Here is a 21287-nt window from a genome sequence, read left to right on the forward strand (position 1 = left end):
CAAGTCTGTCCCAAAAGGGGAGTGTTTCCTGCAGTTCGCTTACCATTACTTTGTTCAGTTCTGGTTTTAAATGACTCCAGCAATGCGACTCTTCATCAAAAAGTCTCGTGGGAAGACTTTCTCTGACTAAGGCTCTTCATTTAAAAAAAAAAAAAAATTCTGATATTAAGTCTTATTATACCACTTGACTCTCTCAGCGGAGCCCCACTTCTCTGCCATAATGTCGTTTAGCCCCTCCAGTTTAGCCCCTCCAGATGCTAGGAAGGAGCAATAGCTTCCCTCATCTCTTCATCCTTCCTTCTCCTTCATCATTCCCTCTTCATTTTTTCTGTGCTTTTATCTGCTTCTCCAGTCCCTATCACTCTAGTACTGAAGGCTTTGACAAAGCAATCATTTCAACAGAGGTCCTCAAAGGCAGGGCATTCAACTTTATGGCCTTCAAATCCAGGCCTGAAACTTTCTAGAACCCAGAGCATTTCACACCTGAGTTAACTCACCAGGTAACCAGATACTGACCTGTGTGACCAGAGCTTATCGCAGAACCTGCACATGACCAAAGGTTACGATCCATGTAGTAGAGGTCTCTACCACTCCAGGATGGAGGAGGATAATGAAAAGTTGGCTGTATAATTTTGCACATTTAGAAGCATTAGAAAGAACACAAAACCTAGAATCGTCCAGTTTCTGCAGTTAACCAATGCTGAGCCTCTGGATATCAATTTCCACATTTGCCAAAAGAAGGTGTTAGATTATACACCATCTAAGGATAATTTGTGTGCTCAATCATTAGAGCAGAATTCAAATTTGAAGAAGTGACAGCAATGCTCCCCACCTAACACTGCCAGATTTAGCAAATAAAAAAACTGAAGATGCCTGGTTAAATTTGAATTTCAGATAAATGAATAAATTTCAATATGAGTGGGTCTCATGTAATATTTGGGACATATTTATAATAAAAAAATTTCATTGTTTATCTGAGATTCAAATGTAACTGGATGTCCTAGATTTTCTCTAGCAAGCCTGCCCTCACCTCCTCCATAGGTTATGATCTTGGTCACTAGCTGGCATTTAGGTGGTGGAGTAGAAGATTCTGGGCCTCATTACTTCCACCCCAGTGCCCTGATAGAGCTTCCAAGGCTTATTAGAAGCTCCAGTCTCTTATTTCCAAATATGTGCACCCTTACTTGCTCTCAAGATTCCTGAACAATCCAAATATAACTGAGTATAAATACTTTAAGGAGTGTTAAGGGCTGTACATATACATTATTAGTATTAAGCACAAAAGTCCTCATTAAAATTTGAGAAAAGGACCGAGGTGGTACTAAGTCTATAGCTCACGTGCTACAGCCCCACATCATTAGAAACCTGCCTGCCTGTCAGGATGCCTGCATTCCCCACAATGGGACAGCCATATTTCAGCTCTAACAATAACAAAACCACTCATTCACTTATTGAAAATTTCCCATGTATCAGGCACTATGTTAGGAACTTTGCATGCATTATTTTTTTTGAATCCTGTAAGAACAAAACCATGCTGCTTTCATTTTACAGATGGAAAGACAGGCCAGAAAGGCAAAGTGGCACATCCGAGTTCACACCGCTGGTCTATGTGAATGGAAGGGTGAAAGGATCTCCACAGAGCACAACAAACACATTTTAATACTTAATATCGGAAAGCAAAGGGCCAAAGAGGCCAAGAAATTTCTAAGAAGTCAGCCAAGGGACTTGCCCTATCAGATAATAAGGTTTACCGTAAAGTTAGTAATAAAATGAAAGTGTGGTATTTGAAAAGAGGTAAACATATAGGCCAATGTAAGAGACAAGCGGGTCCCAAACCTGACTAGTTCCCTGATAGGAAGCTGGCAGGCTGGCTCGCAGAGCAGGACTGAACAGGCCACCCAGTAAAGGTTGATGGTTGACTATACGGAAAAGGGAAATGGAAAATACCACAAACACACACACAAAAAATGATTCCATACGCATGAAGAACTTACATGTGAAGAACAGAACTTTAAAACTTCTGGACAAAAAAAAAAAAAAAAAATCTTCAATTGCCTTAGTCTAAAGAAGGATTTCTTAAACAAAATGCAAAAAAGCAGTAAGATGAAGGGGATTAAGAGCACACTTATCGGGGTGCCTGGGTGGCTCAGTGGATTAAGCCGCTGCCTTCGGCTCAGGTCATGATCTCAGTGTCCTGGGATCGAGCCCCGCATTGGGCTCTTTGCTCAGCGGGAGCCTGCTTCTCTCTCTCTCTCTCTGCCTGACTCTCTGCTGACTTGTGATCTCTCTGTCAAATAAATAAATAAAATCTTTAAAAAAAAAGAGCACACTCATCATGATGAACACAGAGTAAGGTGAGTAAGGTGTAGAATTGTTGAATCATTGTATTATACACCTAAACCTAATGTAACACCATATGTTAACCATACCGGAATTTTTTTTTTAAGAAAGCAGTAAGACTTATCAAATGTGACCATGTTAGAGTGAAAAATTTCTGTTCATAAAAAAAAAAAAAACATGAAAAAATAACAACATAGCTACAGGTTGGAAAAAAAATAGGATTGACAAGGGACATTGCCTTGAGATATGTGTTGTTCTCAATGGCCCTGAGACATGTGTTTATTGAGGAACTGAACTGTGGCTAACCTGAATTGATATTTACCATGAGTGTCAAATACCCTGCAGATTTGAGAGACTTCATCAGTAATTTTATTTTTTATTTTAGGTATTTTTGGAGAAATATAAACCAAGTTAAACAAAATTTTAGCCAATTTTACTAGTTTCTATTTTTAATCGACTATTGAGAAATTTTAAATTACAAAAGTGACTTGCAGGGACACCTGGGTGGCTCAGTTGGTTAAGCAGCTACCCTCAGCTCGGGTCATGATCCTAGTGTCCTGGGATCGAGTCCCACATCCGGGTCCTTGCTTGGCAGGGAGCCTGCTTCTACCTCTGCCTCTGCCTGCCACTCTGTCTGCCTGTGCTTGCTCTCGCTTCTCTCTCTATGACAAATAAATAAAATCTTTAAAAAAAAAATGTTTAAAAAAAACAAAAGTGTCTTGCATTACATTTCTCTTAGGCAGCACTGATTTAGAATATACAAGAGCTCCTGTGAATTAAAAAAAAGAACAAAACAGAAAAATGAAAAAGCTCATGAAGAGATTTTTTTCACAGAAGAAAAAAATAGCCAACATAAGCTGCCCAACCTTACAAAGAAATCCAAACTTATTACAAACTAAAATTGCAATAAAATATCCTTAACCCCATCAGATGATCAAAACATAAGGACTAACAACATCTAACATCAGGGTAGGGAGTGGCGCAACGCTCATTCACAGTTGGTGAAAGTAGAAGTCAGAGCAACCACTGTAGAATACAATTTGGCATTAGGCAGTGACACTGAACACGTGCACACCTGGCAATCTCTCTTAGACACCTGCCTGAGACAACTCTTGCAATTGTCATGTGCAGTCACAGTCATGTTGATACCAAGCCCTGGAAATGGCCCCAACTTCCATCATCTTGAGAGTGGTTAAGCCACTTATCACTGACTTACACTATGAAAAGCAATATGGAACGTTAAAGATGTTACTGAAGCTACATACAGCTGAACAACTGTAGACACATGTAGAGAGCAGCTCTTAAAAATGAAGTGATGGTACCAAATCCAGAGGGTGCCCTCTGGGCGAGGAAAGGAGATGGCATGACTAGGGAGGGTGCCACTGGGAACACAAAGTGGCAATCAGGTTTACTGAAGCTGAGCAGTGGGTCCAGGAGCACTTAGTGTCCTCAAGCTTTCAGTAACCATTGTAAATCCTGACAGTCAAGTATCCTATTTCACCATTTCAAGGATTTTTAAGAATGGAAAAAAAAAAGGTCACTGTGTGTACATGTGTTATTACATTCATCCAGAAGCATGGTCCTCTTTCCCTGTTTAGTAACAACATCTCTCAAGTGGGACGATAGCCTGTTGGTCTTTTGTCTACCCATAGTGTCCTCTTTCTCATAGCCTGTCCTAGTCAACTCCAGAGGACATACTTTATACTGGATATCACTAACATCCTTGAAAACACAAGATAAAGAGAGCTGTCCTTGTGTTTTGACTCCTTTCAGTCACTTTTTCCAGGACTAGGACAGATCAGAGCAGGACAGGGACTGCACTCGGTAGCCACAGAGGCTCAGACCCCAGGGCCCGCATGTGACATTGGGGAGTGAGTCTCTGCTCTTGCCAGCTCTCCCCACCCTCAGCCCAATACTGCTTTGATGCCCTCATTTGTCACTTAATGCAAGGTAATTGGAGGCATTCCTGAGACAGGGCTTGTAACCTTTTGTCAACATTCTTGGAGATGGAGAGGCAAATTAGAGTCAGACCTATCAAGAAAAGTTCAGAGTAGCCAGGCTTTACAAACAATTCTGTGGATCTTAGCCTCACTGAGGCAGAGGCAGTCAGCCTGAAAACTGGACTTCCACCTTGGTCCTAAATACAGTTGTAAGCTTTTCCTAAGAGGTCAAAGCACCCGAGCAGATACCCCAGCCTCCTCCAGCTGTTTATCCCCTCGCCTTAGAAATGCCAAGTTGAATTCCAATGGAAATGTCTAGCGTATCAGGTATAGCTCATCTTCCCAGGATTAGGAAATAAAAAACCAAACCCTTAATAGTTGTGTGTTTGAATTCTGGCCCCTGTAGCACCCAAAGACCATCTTCACCTTGAAAACATCGCTCCTTCCACCTGAGGGCAAACTGAGCCCTTCCCGGAGGCAAAGTCCTCTGAGCAGGAAGAGTTCCTGGGGCCGGCTCTTTGCCTCCATCCTAGGCAGCCTCATCTGTTTCCAGGACCCTGAGTGCTGTCTCCTCTAGGTGAGCCCCAATTCCAAAACATGATGAATCAATGCACAAGCTGTTATTCTCACCGTGGAGCAGAACAATTACTAAAATCTATTTGCCAGTAAATGTGCCTTGTCTTGTAAATCATTGGGCCGTTAACCTTAACAACGGCAGTGTGCCGTCCCTCTCCAATTCAATTAAAGTACAGACCAAGGTAATACTTAAGAATACATTTCAGGCAGAGATATATACTATTATAGTATTATATCCTCATAAATTAAACAATGCATTTATTTCCCTTCTTGGAAAAAGAACACTGCATGATAAGCACAGGGTGAAGAAACAAAGGCAACGATTCTAAGAATAGTTCAAGAGGACCACAGAGGAGACGAATCTGAAGACACGGAGTCAGTCACCTGTGGCCACAGCTCCCTCTGGCATTGCTGCAGAATTTCTGGGCTGAGAGATCGGACGGTGTACGAGGATGGTTAGTGGCTTATGGAGGACGGTGGGAGATACAAGGGCCTGAATTGTACCCAAGGGCAAAACCAGTTTCCCTGCCTGGTCCTAATCTGGCACGATCGTACTCCTGAAAAATGCAGCACGCACCACAAGTAGGAGCTCCGAGCCCAGACCCCGCCCGATGCTCTATAGTCAGGGAGGGATCTTGTTCTTCCACAAACATGTTGACAATAAACCTAGGAAGACTCCCCGTGCAGCACTCGCTCTCCGTTTTCTTCCTATCTCTCATTTCAGGGGTTAGGTAGCAGGGAAGTATTATAATGGAGAACATGTCTCAAGACTTAAGGTATCTGCCCCAAGATTAAGTAACACAGACATGAATATTCATCTTCTTAAGGGGCTCACGATGAAGTTTCCCTTCCATCCTCATACTCCCTTAATTCCTCCAACCTGGACCACTTTCTAGCTACAGCCAGAAATCGTTTAGTTCCTAAGACAGATTCATTTTCTATTGCTGCCCTAAAAAATGGCCACAGACTTAGTTGCTAAAAACAAGGCAAGGTTATTATCTTCCTGTTCTATAGGTCAGAAGGGCAATGCGGGTCTCACTAAGCCAAAATCAAAGTGTCACCAAGGTTTTCTTTGCTCCTTTCTGGAGGTTCCAGGGGATTATTTGTTTCCTTCCTCACTCGGGTTGTTGGCAGAATTTAGTTCCCTGTGGTTTGAGAACCGGGGTCCTGGTTTCCTCCCAGGCTGGCAGCTGAGGGCTGTTCCCAGTCTCTAGAAGCCACCTGCTTTTCCTTAGCTAGGGGCCACTTCCTACTTCATAAAGCCAGCACCAGTAGGTCAAGTCTCTTTCGTGTTTCAAATCTGTCCCACCTCTCTTTGCTTTGTGGCATCTCCTGAAATTGAGCCAGGAAAGGTTTCCTGCTTTTAAGGTTTACCCGATTAGACTGGGTAATCTATCTACCCAGATACTCCAGGGGAAGCTCTCCATCTCCAAATCCATAACCTTAATCTACAAAATCCCGTTGCCATGTAAGAGAACAAATCCCTGTCCTGAAAATCAGGATGTGGACCTTTTGGGGGCTGGGGGGGGGAAACACCTTCTTCAATCTGCCACAGAAAGTGGTGCTCATAGCAGAGGGGCCCGTGCTGAGAACGGAAGAAGAGATGAAAGCAGACCGTCTTCTTTTCCTTTCCCACCTCCTTGTCGACACCCCCCTTCTGTGCTTTGAAAGCAAAGGGTGGCTACTCACCACTTTCCCTTTTTCAAAGGACTGCCGAGGTGCAGGACTCCTCTCGCCGGCCCGGAAAACCAGTCTGCAACTACCTGGCTTTCTGGAGGGGAAACGGTCTTTTATCATCTCTGCAGTGGTTCTCAGGCATTTGCTGATACAAGAACCACCTGGGGGTCCATGTTCCAATTCAGAATCTGGTTCTCTGGGCTACTGTTGGAAACTGAGTTCACCTGGCCTTCCATGATCTGGAAGCAAAGGGACTTGGGAAGCTCTGTCAGCCACCCCCAATCCAGCAGGCTGGAGCATTGGATGTGCAAGTGCTTAGGGTCCCCAGCTCTAGCAGCTGGACCTCAGTCCAGAGACTATGTAACCTCTTACTCCTCTTTTTGATGTTCACAAGACACTCAGTGCTTCACCGTAGCCACACCTGCTTTTTGAACTCCACCAAGTCCCTGAGGAAAGCATTAAGGCAGAGCACTCGTTCAAGATGCTTTGATACTATAGAGTCAAGGAAGCCCTTTCTTTGGGGTCATAGAATGTTGTATGATTTGGGGAAATTTCCTAGTCTAGGCCCTGCTTTCCTCATCTATCAGATGAGGCAATGGTAGTAATCACCCCAGAGGCAGTTGCAAGGATTCTGAGAGATGCCACCTACAGAGCACAGTGTTAAGCACTGGGTAGAGAAGAGTTTTTTTGGTTTTTGTTTTGTTTTGTTATTCAGTGTTGTCCCAACCTGCTCTGTGACCTAGGCAAGTGGCTTAACCCTTCTAATACTGGTTTCCCTCTCCCAATAAACAGGAGACCTTTACCTAGGTCAGGAGGTAAGACAGGCAATTTACCAAAGCACTTTTTTTTTTTTTTTTTTTTTTTGCCTTAGTGGTTTTTGCTTCATTGCCAACACATGGGAAAAACACAGCAAGAGAGATTATGGAATTGGGGAAACTAGAGATGTATTATGTATAAGGTGTTGGTTTTTTGAGACCAAGGTCAGCAAACTTTTTCTATAAAGGGTCAGATAGTAAATACCTTTGTTTTGCACAACATCTTTATCACACCCTCTCCTGTGAGCAGTTACAGTGTGAAAGCAAGCACAGACAATACACAGTGAATGAGTGCAGCTGTGTTCCCATAAAACCTTATTCATAAAAGCAGGTGGTAGTCTGGATTAGCACATGTGCCATAGCTTGTTGATTCCCCATTTTAGACCAATGTCTGGAAGGTTCAAGTGTACTTCTACAGCTAGAACCATTATTCTTCCCCTTACTTTATGTTTTTTACCAGATATCCGTGTATTTACTATCCAAAAACATACTTTAATAAATGTTTATATCCACAGGCATGATTGGAAAATTTGAATTGAAATTCATGTAAATGCTTGGGACACATTCTGAAACCCACAAAAGAAGGCAACAGTAAAGGACTGCGGTTTCATTTAAATGATTTTCTCTGGAAGGTTCTGAAATCTATAGAGCTGTGTGGTTTCTGATATTTTAATTAACTTTTCTGACCTGCAGTTACCATCTCAGTTAAGTTCAATAGATATCTAGTGGTGTCTATTTCATGAGGATTTTAAAAAGTAAGCATATAGAGATACCACCTCACATCAGTCAGAATGGCTAAAATTAAGTCAGGAAACAATAGGTGTCGGCGAGAAGAAAGGGGAACCCTCCTACCCCATTGGTGGGAATGCAAGTTGGTGCAGCCACTCTGGAAAACAGTATGGAGGTTCCTCAAAAAGTTGAAAATAGAGCTACCTTATGATCCAGCAATCACACTACTGGGTATTTACCGCAAAGATACAAATGTAGTGATCCGAAGGGGCACATGCACCTGAATGTTTACAGCAGTGATGTCCGCAATAGCCACACTATGGAAAGAGCCTAGATGTCCATCAACAGATGAATGGATAAAGAAGAAGTGCTATCTACATACAATGGAATATTATTCAGCCATCAAAAAATACGAAATCTTGCCATTTGCAACAACGTGGATGGAAGTAGAGGGCATTATGCTGAGCGAAGTAAGTCAGAGAAAGACAATTATCATATGATCTCACTGATATGAGGAATTTGAGAAACAAGACAGAGGATCATAGGGGAAGGGAGGGAAAAATGAAACAAGAAGAAACCAGAGAGGGAGACAAACCGTAAGAAACTCTTCCTCTCAGGAAACAAACTGAGGGGGGTGGAAGTATGGGGTGACTGGGGGATGGACACTGGGGAGGGTCTGTGCTATGGTGAGTGCTATTGATTCTGTAGGACTGATGAATCACAGACCTGTACCCCTAAAGCAAATAATACATTATATGTTAATTTTTTTAAAAAGGTTAGCATATAAAGTAGAATAAGTAATATGAAGCTCCTAGCCCAGTGCCGGGGGGCATGGAAAACACGCAAATCAGCACCGCCCTCCTCATCTGTCACTATTAGAGACCCTCCCATACAGAGGGTTTCTTACTTACAATATAGAGATAATAACGGGTTAGCAGCTACTCAGAGAACTAACAAGATTTATTCTGAAAAGGAAAGTAAACCTGAGGGCTTTATCATTCTGTAAACTAGTCTCAGGATTAAAAGTGATTCGAGACACCTGGGTGGCTCAACCAGTCAAGTGTCTACCTTCTGCTCAGGTTATGACCCCAGGTGCCTGGGATGGAGTCCCACATTGGGCTCCTTCCTCAGTGGGGAGCCTGCTTCTCCCTCCACCTGCCGCTACCCCCTGCTTGTGCTCTTGCACACTCTCTCTCTCTCTGACATATAAATAAATCTTTAAAAATTATTAAAAAAACACAAGTGATTCAGCAAGCCCATCTTATGGCTTACAAATTGGAGGTTAATGGGCCCACCAGTTGGGTTAGGTCTAATTAACATAACACCTAATTTTTTTTTAATTGGAATGTGTTTGAGCCACAACCTCTCAGGTAACCACTGTTCCCTTCTGTCTGAATAGGGAGAAGCTACACGCTGTTATGTTACCATTCCAGACCTAAAGGCATTTGAGTGACTGACCTCTGTCCTAAATTCCTGATGCTCGGTTTTACTGCTACAACCCCAGCTTCTCATGTCATGATCTCATTGCCATCAATATATCTGGAGGTAGAGTCCTTATCTTTTCAAAAACATATGGCCAGTTCCCAGAACTAATGTCAGCCAAGGCTGCCAACAAATGATGTAATGAGACAGGTTAACTGCAAAATGAGATGTTTTCTTCCTTCCTCGCTTGCAGCTGCCAGATCGCACATAGAAAAGCTGTTGGAGACTCTGTTTTCTCGCTCGCTCTCTCTCTCACACACACATACACAGAGGAAATTTTTCTTTAGAAGTATTTACTCACTTTGAGAACATTCATTATTGTATTCATTATCTCTGAGGACCTAGTCACGGGAGATCATCAGGAAAGAGTCTTCAGCTGTGGAGTAAACAGACTTAGGGAATGGCTCAGAGGGGGCATAAGGTTTTTCTCTTCCATAACCAGGGTCAAAGAGGCACATAGCAGAGGTCAGGATGGCTGGGGTCCAGGATGGATGCTCCTGCTGTGTGATTTTCTGCACTGCTCCTCAAACTGCAGTAAGAGTGAGCAGAAGGGGCATTTCTGAGCCCACTAGTTATTTATATCCCCATCGCAGCAAGCAGGATGGGGATGTGGCTGATTCTTCAGGATCTCTTCACAGCCTTCCTTGGGCCCCGGACTTATAGCTGGTAAGCACTGGACGGGCACTGGCATCCTGGAAGCTACAGAACAGGCATTTAATGAATTCATTCCACTGGAATTGCAAAGTCAAGAGAGTAGTAATGTTGGTAATGATATTGACTCTGAGCAAGGGGTCATAAGTGGTATTTTAAAAATATAAATCAGGTCACATCTGATTGCCTGCTCTGAAACCTCCAGTGTTTTCCAGTTGGCCTGCAGCAAAGCCAGACTCTCCCTGAGGCCGGTGAGACCCTGCCCATCTGGCTAGCCTTCCCTGCCCACCTCTCCAGTCTCCCCTTTTCTAATGTTTATATCAGCCCTATTGAGATCCAACCCATCTGCCATCCCATTTATCCATTTAAGGTACACAATTCACTGGTTTCTCATATGTTCACAGAGTTAGCAACCATCACCACAATCGATTTTAGAACCTTTCCATCTGACTGAAAACTAAGCCTGTACCTATCAGCAGTCACTTGGCCTTTTTCCCACCCTCACAGCCTGACAACCACGGATATGCTTTCTGTCTCTGCAGACTGGCCTACTGTGGACATTTCATATAAATGGAGAATGTGTGGTCTTGTGTGGCTGGTTTCCTTCATTTAGCATATAGTTTTCAAGGTTTATCAATGCTGTTGTGTGTATCAATACTCTGTTCCTTTTCATGGCTGGATAATATTCCATTGTAGGGACACACCATGTTTTGTTTATCTGTTCATCTGCTGATGACATTGGGTTGTTTGTACTTCTTGGCATTATGAAGTATGCCGCTGTGAACATTTGTGGATAAGCTTCTGTATGACTGTTCTCTTGGGTATGTATCTAGAAGTGCCACTGCTGGGTCATATGGTAATTCGGTGCTTAACTTTCTCAATTTGGCAAAATTTTCAGCCATTATTTCTTTGTATGTTCTTCCTACCCTTTTTTTCTCTTTCCCTCTAGGACTTACAAAATATATATTTCTTATACATATATAAATATATAAATATAATATAAATAAAATTTATATTTAATATTAATATTTAATAAATATTTATTATTTAATATATTGTATTTATTAAATATATTTAATATATTGTATTTATTAAATATTTATATCAAATATAAACATAAGTAAATTTATTTTGAATATAAATTTTAGACATTGTAAATACATATTTATATATATGTATTTTTATACATATATAATTTCGATTTCATCAAAATTAAAAGTTTTGTGCCCAAAGGATGCCATTAAGAAAGTAATGAGGGCTGTTTTCCAAGGTGGGTGAGCTATTTTACATTCCCAGCAGCAGTGTATGAGGGTTCTGGTTTCTCCACATTAATTACGACCTGTCCTTTTGGTTAAAGCTATATTGGAGCACTCTTTCTAGGCCTGCCTCTCTCTCTCAGATAAAATCTCTGAGTCTCTGCCCCAGAGTTAAGGTCAGAAACAGTAGTCTGCTTCTCTCAGAGCGATACCTCTGCCTTAGGAGCAGGTGCTGGACTGGGGTGGCACTCTGACTTCCATGCCTTTTCTCTCCTAGTGTGGACAGTAGGCTTCTCCTAGTCCCCCTGTGAGTGAGCTGGGCGGAGGTAACTGGGCCCCAGTGTTATTAGCCTGCCACACCTGGAGTGGTGTCTCTACCTTATGATTGGGGGTTGGGTGGAGGGAGGGAGCCCCAACATTTTGGCAATACTCATCTGGAATTTGACCTCCGTAGCATGGAACAGTGGGAAGGCCAGGAGAAAATGGGTCCCAACTCAAGTGCCATATTTTCTCACTGCTCTTACCAAGATTTAACAAATTTTCTCGAATAAATTTTTTTTTTAATTTGTTACATGCCCAGACATTTTTTCAGAAAACATAAATGGTTGGGCTTTGTTTTTTAAAATAATTTCCACCACTTATGGTTGTTTTGCTCAGGAAGGGTCCTCCAGGGCTCCTCACATCTGGAAATTGTGTCCCCCTCCCCACTCTCTTCTTGGGCACCTCTTTTCCTTCTCCTCTCTGCTCCTGGCTTAGATGTCAGGCTTATCACTGCTGCAGGACATTTGCACCTACTGTCTCCTTAGTCCTGAAAGTTCTCCCTTGAAGTAGACACTGTTAGGTCTCTACCCAAGTGTTGTTTCCACCTGATCCTTGCAGACAGAGTCCTTTCCCCTCATGACTCAGAGGAAATCCTCATTATTCTGGAGCAGGAATGAGAAAACCAGAGCTGACGGGCCAAATTCAGCATACTGCCCGTTTTTGTGTCGCCTACAAGCTAAGAATGGATTTTACATTTTTAAATAATTGAAAAGCAAAGCAAAAAACAAGGAATACTTTCTTGTACATGAAAATTACATGAACTGCAAATCTTAGTGGTCTTAAGTAAAGTTTTATTGGAACACGGCTGTGTCTATTCATTTACTTTTTGTCTGTGGCTGTTTTCACACAACAGCAAAATCGGGTAGTGACACACTACCAATCATAGTAACACAGCGACAACTTGCAAGTCTTTTGAGCTCACCTTTATCAGCTCTGTGTGTGAAGACATTTGCACGGATGAAATACATAAAATCTCATTAGAGATCTGCATTAACAGATGAGCACTTGCAATCTTTTTTGATGACAGGGAATACTATCTTTGCTCCTCAATTAAGCATAATGTTATGCTCCCCAAAATGTCTGTTCTTCTCATTAGAGACCTGAATTTAAAAATTTGTATTTAATTATTATTCTATTTTGGGTTTTATCAATCCATAGAGATTTTGTGGAAATTTGTTTTCCTTTTTGCTATAGAACACCTACACAGTACCTTCAGTTTTGTTCCTGACCCCCAAGTCAAAAGAATTTCATATCTCTGTACGGGAAAAGTATACTGACGAAGGTGATTCTATCCTCTTGCTGGTGAGTGATTTTTAAAGGCGAGGGTTTGGCCCGGTTCTGACCACAGAGATGGGAGAGAAACGCCCTGGGTGTACTTCTGGGAATGCTCTCTTGCTCAGGGTGCCTCTGATGTGATGAGAACAGTGGCATCCATGAGGGGAGCCATCCTGGGGACCCAGACAACCTCCTGAGGAGGGAAGAACCTAGGTCCTTGACCTGTTGGGTAAGCCATCCCTTCCTCTCTCGGGTTTCTTGTGATGTGAGACAATAAATGTTCTTATTATTTAAACTATTCAAATCAGAGTTCTCTGGTCTTCATGGTCTAAAGTATTCTTATAAAAAAAAAAAAAGATTAAAAAAAAAGATTTTCTATTTGAGAGAAAGAGAGCGAGCAAGGGGAGGGGCACAGGGAGAGGAAGAGAGAGAATCTCAAGCAGACTCTGCATAGAGCTGAATGTGGGGCTCCATCCCATGACCCTGACCTCATGACTTGAGCCGAAACCAAGAGTCAGACACTTAATGGACTTAGCTGCTGCTATTGTCCAAAGCATTCTCACTGATATCACCTGAGAGCATCATCGTCTAGGTATCAGGACAAATGTCCCCTTCTCAGAAAGGTCTTTGCCAGCCACCCTAAGGAAATAGGCTGTGATGTCCCCCTCTTCCTCTTAGTCCCTCTTACTAGCATGTGTCACTATCTGTAATTATCTCACTGGACAGTGTCCCTTCTCTCAAGTATAAGTTCCCTGAGATCAAGGCCACTGTGTCATTCACTGCGGCTCCAGGGCTTAGAACAGTCTGACACCAAATGAGTGCTCCATAAAGATCTGTGGAACGCATTTAAAAATATACTAATAATATTTTAACTGATATTTCATAGCATTACTAACACTTATAAAATCTCAAAGAAATAGTAATATTTACTATTGATAACAATAGTGCTTATCACACGTCCCTCAATTAATCTTTGTTACAATGTTAGGAGGCAGAAATGACTATCCCCACCTTACACAAGACTGCCGGGTCCCATTTTCTTCATTATAATCTATACTGCAAGTATAAGCAAGGGACAATAAAATAATAACAATATCTATTTTTTAAAAACCAACAAAATTAAGTTGGACTCATTGCCCTCCATGCCTCTGGGAACGTTTCCGGTGGGAAACTGCATGGGACCACAGTGACTTTGCCCCAGACCTCACCCTCACCCTGCTGCAGGAAGAGATTCCAGCCCTGGAGGGAAGCGCGTCACCGGGGGGATGTTTCAGACCCCAATTCACCAGGGCAAGTAATGATGGTTATTGTATCTGACTTGAGACCTGCCCTCTCCTCCTCCAGGAGGCTCTATGGTGACACATGATAATTGCCCAGTTCCTCCTGGGGTCCTGGAATTATGCAGACAGCCTGCAACAAATCTCCTGTTATCTTTTGATAAGTGCCCTAAGAGCAGGCCAAGTACCATCCCCCCACCCCGTGTCAGCTTCTGGAAAGCTAGTTGACTCCACTTTTTTACCCCCAATATGTTATACCTTGGTTCTGGATGATCTCTGCCTTAAATCTAATAATTGTCTTGGACACTGTCTCCCCAGTCAAATTCCTGAGGGGTGACCCAGAAAGCACATGTATGTGAGAACTAATGTGCGTCGCCCTAGGTCACCAGTCTCTGTAACTCTAATAATATTTTCGTAACAACAATGTTCCTTTCTGTCTCTTTTTTTATTTATAGTAAATCTGAAGGGCGTATTTGGGATGATCTAACACAACAGATGCTTTGTGGGATACCCCAAAAAAATCTCTTTAGGGGTTTCTGGAACACTTTAAAGAGATGGGGGAGGGAGATGCCTATTTTAGTCCAGTGCTGTTCAATAGAAGTTTCTGTGATGATGCAACTCTATATTCTATATTTGCTCTGTCAACACAGTAGCCACCAACAATACATGGTGGCTAGGAGCCAGTGGAAAGTGGCTAGTGGGACTGAGGAAGTCAATTAACTCTACATTAGCTAATTGAATTTAAATTAAAATAAATAGATAAAAAGTTTCTACAGTGACACGTGGCTGGTGGCTACCTCACGGACAGCTCAGGTCTGGAGCCTGTGAGGAGGCCGATTTGGCACGCAGCTGCTTCACATTCAAGCTGCCTTCCAGGGTGAACGCATGTAATAACCTTCCTCAGCAACGTCTGGAAACCAGCCAGTAGTTATTAATGCTGATGGAAATAACAATACAATTTATAAGGAGCTTTCCTCTAACCTCACTTTAATCCTCACACAAACCCTGCGAGTCAGCTCCTATCCCAATGTAGGGAAGAGATGGAGCAGTGTAACTGCTGGACCAAAGTCACAGATTTTTGGCTCAAAGTCCTGTGTCTGTTCTCTGAGCCCAATGCTTAGTGTTTTTCCAATTTTATAATACTCTGTAAGTATTTACCTGTCCCAGGTAAAGAGGGGATGGCGACAGCCCAATCAGAACTCAGGAAAAGGAAGACACAGCTCATAGCTCCAAGGGCTCTGCCAGATGGGGAGGAGGGAGGGCTAGGAGGGTGCACGATGCCACGGGCCTGCACCCATGCAGGTCCTAAGGACATGACTCCACTGCCACTGCTGGTGCAAGGGCCCTGGCTGGGGGATGGGAATTCACCCCGTTTGATCTTCACCAAAGCCCCGAGAACTGGTAGTATAAGCCCCATCTCCCAGCTGAAGAGGGAGGCTCTGAGGGTTTGCATGACTTGCTAAGATTTGTTCAGCCTCTTCAAGTGGTAGGGACAAGCTTCCTGCTCATCTGCCTCTAGTGCCCCAGACAGGTCCTACCCGAGTAGATAGCCAAAGCTCAATAAAAACAGGGGCAGAAATGGAAAAGCAGTGAGTCTCGTCTTCACCAGGAAGAGCAGAGAAAGGTTAGTCAGTCTGCTGTTTGCCTAGAATTCTCTCACGCTTATAACCTGAGGCTCAAGTTTCCAGGATGCACGGAAGTTAGTTCTTACTAATGCTCTAGCACAAGGGATCCTGGGGCTGTGGTAAGCATGGGAGAGAGACCAGCACAGCCAGTGGGACTGATGGTCCAAAACTGCTCGACTAGAAATGACAAGGCAGAGAGAGATGAATCTGGAGTTTTCCCCATTAAAGACAGGGGATCACAGAGTCCCCAGGCCAAGACAATGACACCCCTGACCCACACCCCCACTACCCTGTGAGACTATATCTAAACCAGAGGTCACCAACCTGTCCTGCCTGGGAGTGTCGTCGGGCTCAAGGCTTTCTAAAGGGAGAGGAGAAAGAAAAGAGGAAGAAAAGGTGAAGAGCCAGATGAGGAAGGAAGAAACAGAAGTGGCAGCTACCACCACAGGAGCTCCTAACAGTAGCAACCTGGTTCTCCCAGCAGGAACTCCCATATCTCCTCCTGCTGAGACCCCCAAGACTGCCTGCCCATTCCCTGCACCCCTCCCCACCCCCATGGCTCCAGCTACACCCCCTGGATCAAGTTCCTGGTATCCTTCCAGTCTGTTTGAATGCAACTGCATCCAAGCACCCTTCCCTCATCCCTGTCCTCTTTCATGCTCCTCCCCTTTCTTCTCAGCTACTTCCTCCCTCCCTAGTCACCCCTTGTTTCCTTCCTGTTGATGGAGGACACGGGACCTAACCCAAGTGAGCCTTCCAAAGTCTGTCACATAGTAATGAGGTTAATGTTAATGATCTGGTAAGGATTAACATTCCCTGAATGATTACTATTGTGCCAAACACGGTTCTGAGCGCTTTATATGGATTAATACCATTTTTACAACAACCCTGTGATATAGGTGCTATATTATCTTCGTGTTACAGAGGAAAAAAGTGAAGCACAGAGAGGAAAATAAACTTGCTTTAGGCACACAGTTAGCAAGCAGAAGAGGTAAAATTCGAACCCTGGCAGTTTGATTTTTCAACTCTTTCCATTAATCACTTCAGTGAGTCCCTACAAGCGTTCACCCCTATTGACCTACTCATTTACTTACTGGTTTTGAGTAATTCTCCACCTTAAATATAAACTATGATACAATGCAGGTAGTTCTGTATACCTGTTGTAGTTAGCAAATAATCCAACAGCCAGGAAAGATAACAGCAAGTAATCTAATTTTTCATTTGCATAGTATGTGATTTATTAATTGCTCTTGGTAAGCATTTTTAATCTGTCGTATGTGCTTTTTTGCACATTCCCCCTTAGTAAACATTGAGATACATTCAGTGTACATTAGATATGGGATTTGAACAATTCCTTAAACATGTTTGGGGACAATCTGTGGTTGGTGAAACAGGGTTCTGCCTGAGACACAAGCAGTAACTGTGAGAATGACCCCAGGAAAGGAAGTAGACCTCTTCACTTTACTGGAGGCAATACGGTAATGCTGGCCCCACAACACACTGGTGTTGTTTTGTTCTTTGAATGATAATAATCAGTCTTGGTTCTGAAATAGGAAGGAAACTCAGACTGAGTGCCCTGGTGTGTAATGCTAAGGGAAACCAGAACATCAAGCTCACGCTGGACCCCTATTCACAGGCAGGCATAATAATATTCTCCAAAGATGTCCTCATGCTAATCCTTAGAACCTGTGGCTATGTAAGGCCATGTAGCAGAGGGGGTTAGGTTGTAGATGAAATTAAAGTTGTGATTTGGTTAACCTTATTATCCTGCATTACCCAAATGAGCCCAGTGTAAACACAGGGTCCGTGTAAGTGCAAGAAGGAAGCAGGAGAGTCAGAGGAAGATGAGACTACAGAAGAAAACCCCAGAGAGATGCAACATTGGCTGACTTTTTGAAGAGGGAAGCCATGAGCCGAGGGATTCAGAGGGCCTCCAGAAGCTGGAAAGGGTAAAAGAAACAGATTCTCCTCTGGAGTTTCCAGAAAGGAATGTAGGCTGCAAACATCTGGATTTTATAAAGCCCAGTCCAGTGAGACCCATGTTGCACTCCAAGACAATAAGAAAATTAATTTTTGTTGTTTTAAAGCCCTAAGTTTGTGGTAAGAGGAAACATGCAGTGAGGTAGGGCAAAAAGTTAAGAAGAACCTGCCTAGGCAAGCGTAGAATCATCAGGGCTCCCCTTTCCTGGCTGAGTGAGGCCGGGGAAACCCCTGCGTGCACTGCTCTCAAGCATCTTTCCTGCCACTCAAGGACCTTCCCCATGGCTCAGTTGCAAAATATAGGATATGGAATACATTTCCTGACACAGGTGACGCTGTCCAAATTATAGACAACTGAACACAAAAACAGAACATCAAAGAGCCTGCTTCTGATTTAAGTAGCCAGAGTTCTCCAGACCCAAAGTGCCCAGAAAAACAGTTTCTCTTCTTTCAGTTTGTCTAATACAGCACTTTTAGAAAACCCTAAGGGTTATATAGCGACTGACACATCCCTTTTCTCTCCTGCATCCTCACTTGGGCCAGTGGGATAGGTGTGGGGAAGCAAAGGGATAGCCAGGGGAGGCGAGAGCTTGCAGAGGACACCCACCCTCAACAGGCTGCAGGCTGCTCAGAGAAAACAAGGTGATTTTTTTGATCGGTGCTATTTAAGGATGAAGACAGACTTCATGGAGGAGAGAGTTTGCTGCTCCCTGACCTTGGCTGTGTGTTTTCCTCCATCCCCTGTCAAGTGTAGTACTAAGAACAAACAATTGCTGATGAGCTGGAGCATGAGAATGCAAAGGGCAGACCGCAATGAGCTGACTCCAAGGTGAGCCAGACTCGAATCCTAGGAAACGCAGCTCACTCATACCTGCCTAAGGGAAGAGGGGTTGGAGAGGTTTCAAGGCCTTCGCAAGGACTTTGGTGTGCAGCGTGTGCTAGGCATGTCTGTGGGTGAACTCTGTGATCTGGAGCAGGTGATTCAGACTCCAGGAACCTGTCTGGTCAGGTCAAGGCGGGAAGTCATACATGGCCACGGAAGTGCTGGCAGGGTGTTCTGGAAAATCTTCTCTGTAGCAATGAGCAGGCACTCCCTCTAGCTGGCTCACATCAAGGGAGGGTGAGGGACAGATGTGAGGGTACACATGGACCCTCATAACACCCAAGAGCAAAAGTTCTGATGAATTCTGGATTCCTGACTCTTGTTCATTCCATTAACATCCTACCTGAGGTCTGTGGAACTATTTTCTTTTCTTCTTTCTCTCCCCTCCCCCACCTTTGGCTTAATCTCTTAATGGATTTCTTACTTTCTTTTTTCAACAGAGACATAATTAACATCCAATAGAATACCCAATTATAACTGTACAGCTCTGAGATTTTTTTACATAGATCTATATAATCACCAACCACACGGAGGTATAGATCAGGGGTCAGCAAAGTCAGGCCTGTGGGCCAAATCCCATCAGCCACTTTTTGTAAAAATAGTTCTATCAGAACACAACCACACCACTGTTTGCATCTTGTCTCGGGGTATCTGAGTAGTTGCCGCAGAGTCATGAGAGTTTCAAAGCCTAAAATCTTTACTAGCTGCCTGAAGGAAATGTCGGCAGAGCCCTTGTAGAGAGCCTGCCCGAACCTCCCTACTCAGTTGATGCCCCCCACCAAGAGAATCCCTCTTTTTATTTCTATTACTGTAGGTTAATTCTGTCTGGTTTTGAACTTCATATGAATGGAAGATTATAGCTTTTATTCACTCAACAAAATGTGTGAGGCTCATCCATGTTCACTCTTGGGCACCACCATTACCACGACCTATTACACCATAGGCATCCTCTGCTCGGTCCCACTGACAGCAACATGCTACCCAGACGCTGGCTCCGAGAGACCCAGAGCCCTCTGGGTTCTCTCTACTCTGGTGATTCCTGACTCTTTCTTTTTCTCCCCCACTCTCTCCCTCTCTCAATCACCTATTTCTGAGCCACAGATACCACTGAAAACCTGACGAGAGCCGGAAACACTCTTCTCAGATAAATGCACAGTCAGAACGTGCCCAGCTAAAGATGAAAACCTGTTATTGTATTTTTATGTTTTTCTCCTCATGTTAGTCAGAGAGATGTGAGGAACCCACCTTGGATTCCTGACTTTGGTCTCTTTAAAAAAGGTGTGTGAGAGAGAAGACCCTGTCATCACGCAGATTCACCTGAAAGGATAGGTGCAGTACATGTACCTCTTGAGGGCAACCAAGGAGTGGAACAGGATACTCACCGATCTGAGGACCTGAGCCAGGCATCTGTGTTCCCTGGAAGATGCAGGGACAGGGCACTGACCCAGCCTGCCAATGGCTCAGTGATGTTCAGGTCCTGCCTCCAGAAACTACACAGGCGTCATTTCAGCAGAACAACAATGGCATCTGCCACTGACTATGTGGGCCAGGTTTCAAACAAGACTTGGTATGGGAGGATACCATTAGCAGCAGTGGACTGAATGGCTTCCAGAACTTTCCTGGCTTGGATGTGGGAAATGAACAGAGCCTTTAGGAACAGGGTCCTTAGGGGAATCTCAGGGTTCTGGACCACATAAAAAATGAGAGAACTTTAAGATACTGATTACCCTTGGGACGCCTGGGTGGCTCAGTCCATTAAGCTGCTGCCTTCAGCTCAGGTCATGATCCCAGGATCCTGGGATCGAATCCCATGTGGGGTTCCTTGCTCAGCAGGGAGCCTGTTTCTCTCTCTGCCTCGGCCTTCTTATGCTTTCTCTCTCTCTCTCTCTGGCAAATAAATAAATACATAAAAAAAAATCTTTAAAAAAAAAAAAAGATACTGATTACCCACCTTCAAGGAGGTGAGTAAAGGGGAAATTAATCAGCAAATAAGAAATGCAATCCTCTTTTACCTCAGATTTGTGAAGCGGTTCATACCATTTATATATACAAACCCAGAGTTTCACACATAATCTAAATGGGTTCATGGACCCCAGGTGAAGAGCCTCAGTTTAATATGCTATCCTGTCTACTTCAGCTCCTACTGAAAACAAGCAGAGCCTTTCTGTGCTTAGATTAAATTCCCAAGAGAATGTTTTTAGTCAAGTTAATATTTTTAATGAGGCCACACAAATCCTGGTCTCTGGCCATTCCATGGATTAGTTGTCCACAGGTCAGGCTCTCAGCTACAGTTTGGGTCAACCACAGTGGGCTGGGGAGAGGGGGCAGTACAGTCCTGTGATCTCAAACATGGCTCCCTGGGCAGTGGGGTGGGGGTTGGGGGGCTTCCCTGAGAAGGAGGGGAGTCCCGGAGACTTGGAGATGCAGGAGGGGAACTGCTTAGTAAGTGCAGCACTGGAA

Source organism: Mustela putorius, unplaced genomic scaffold, assembly GCF_011764305.1.
Source record: "Mustela putorius furo isolate JIRA1106 unplaced genomic scaffold, ASM1176430v1.1 tig00000095_pilon_pilon_pilon, whole genome shotgun sequence".
Classification (NCBI taxonomy): domain Eukaryota; kingdom Metazoa; phylum Chordata; class Mammalia; order Carnivora; family Mustelidae; genus Mustela; species Mustela putorius.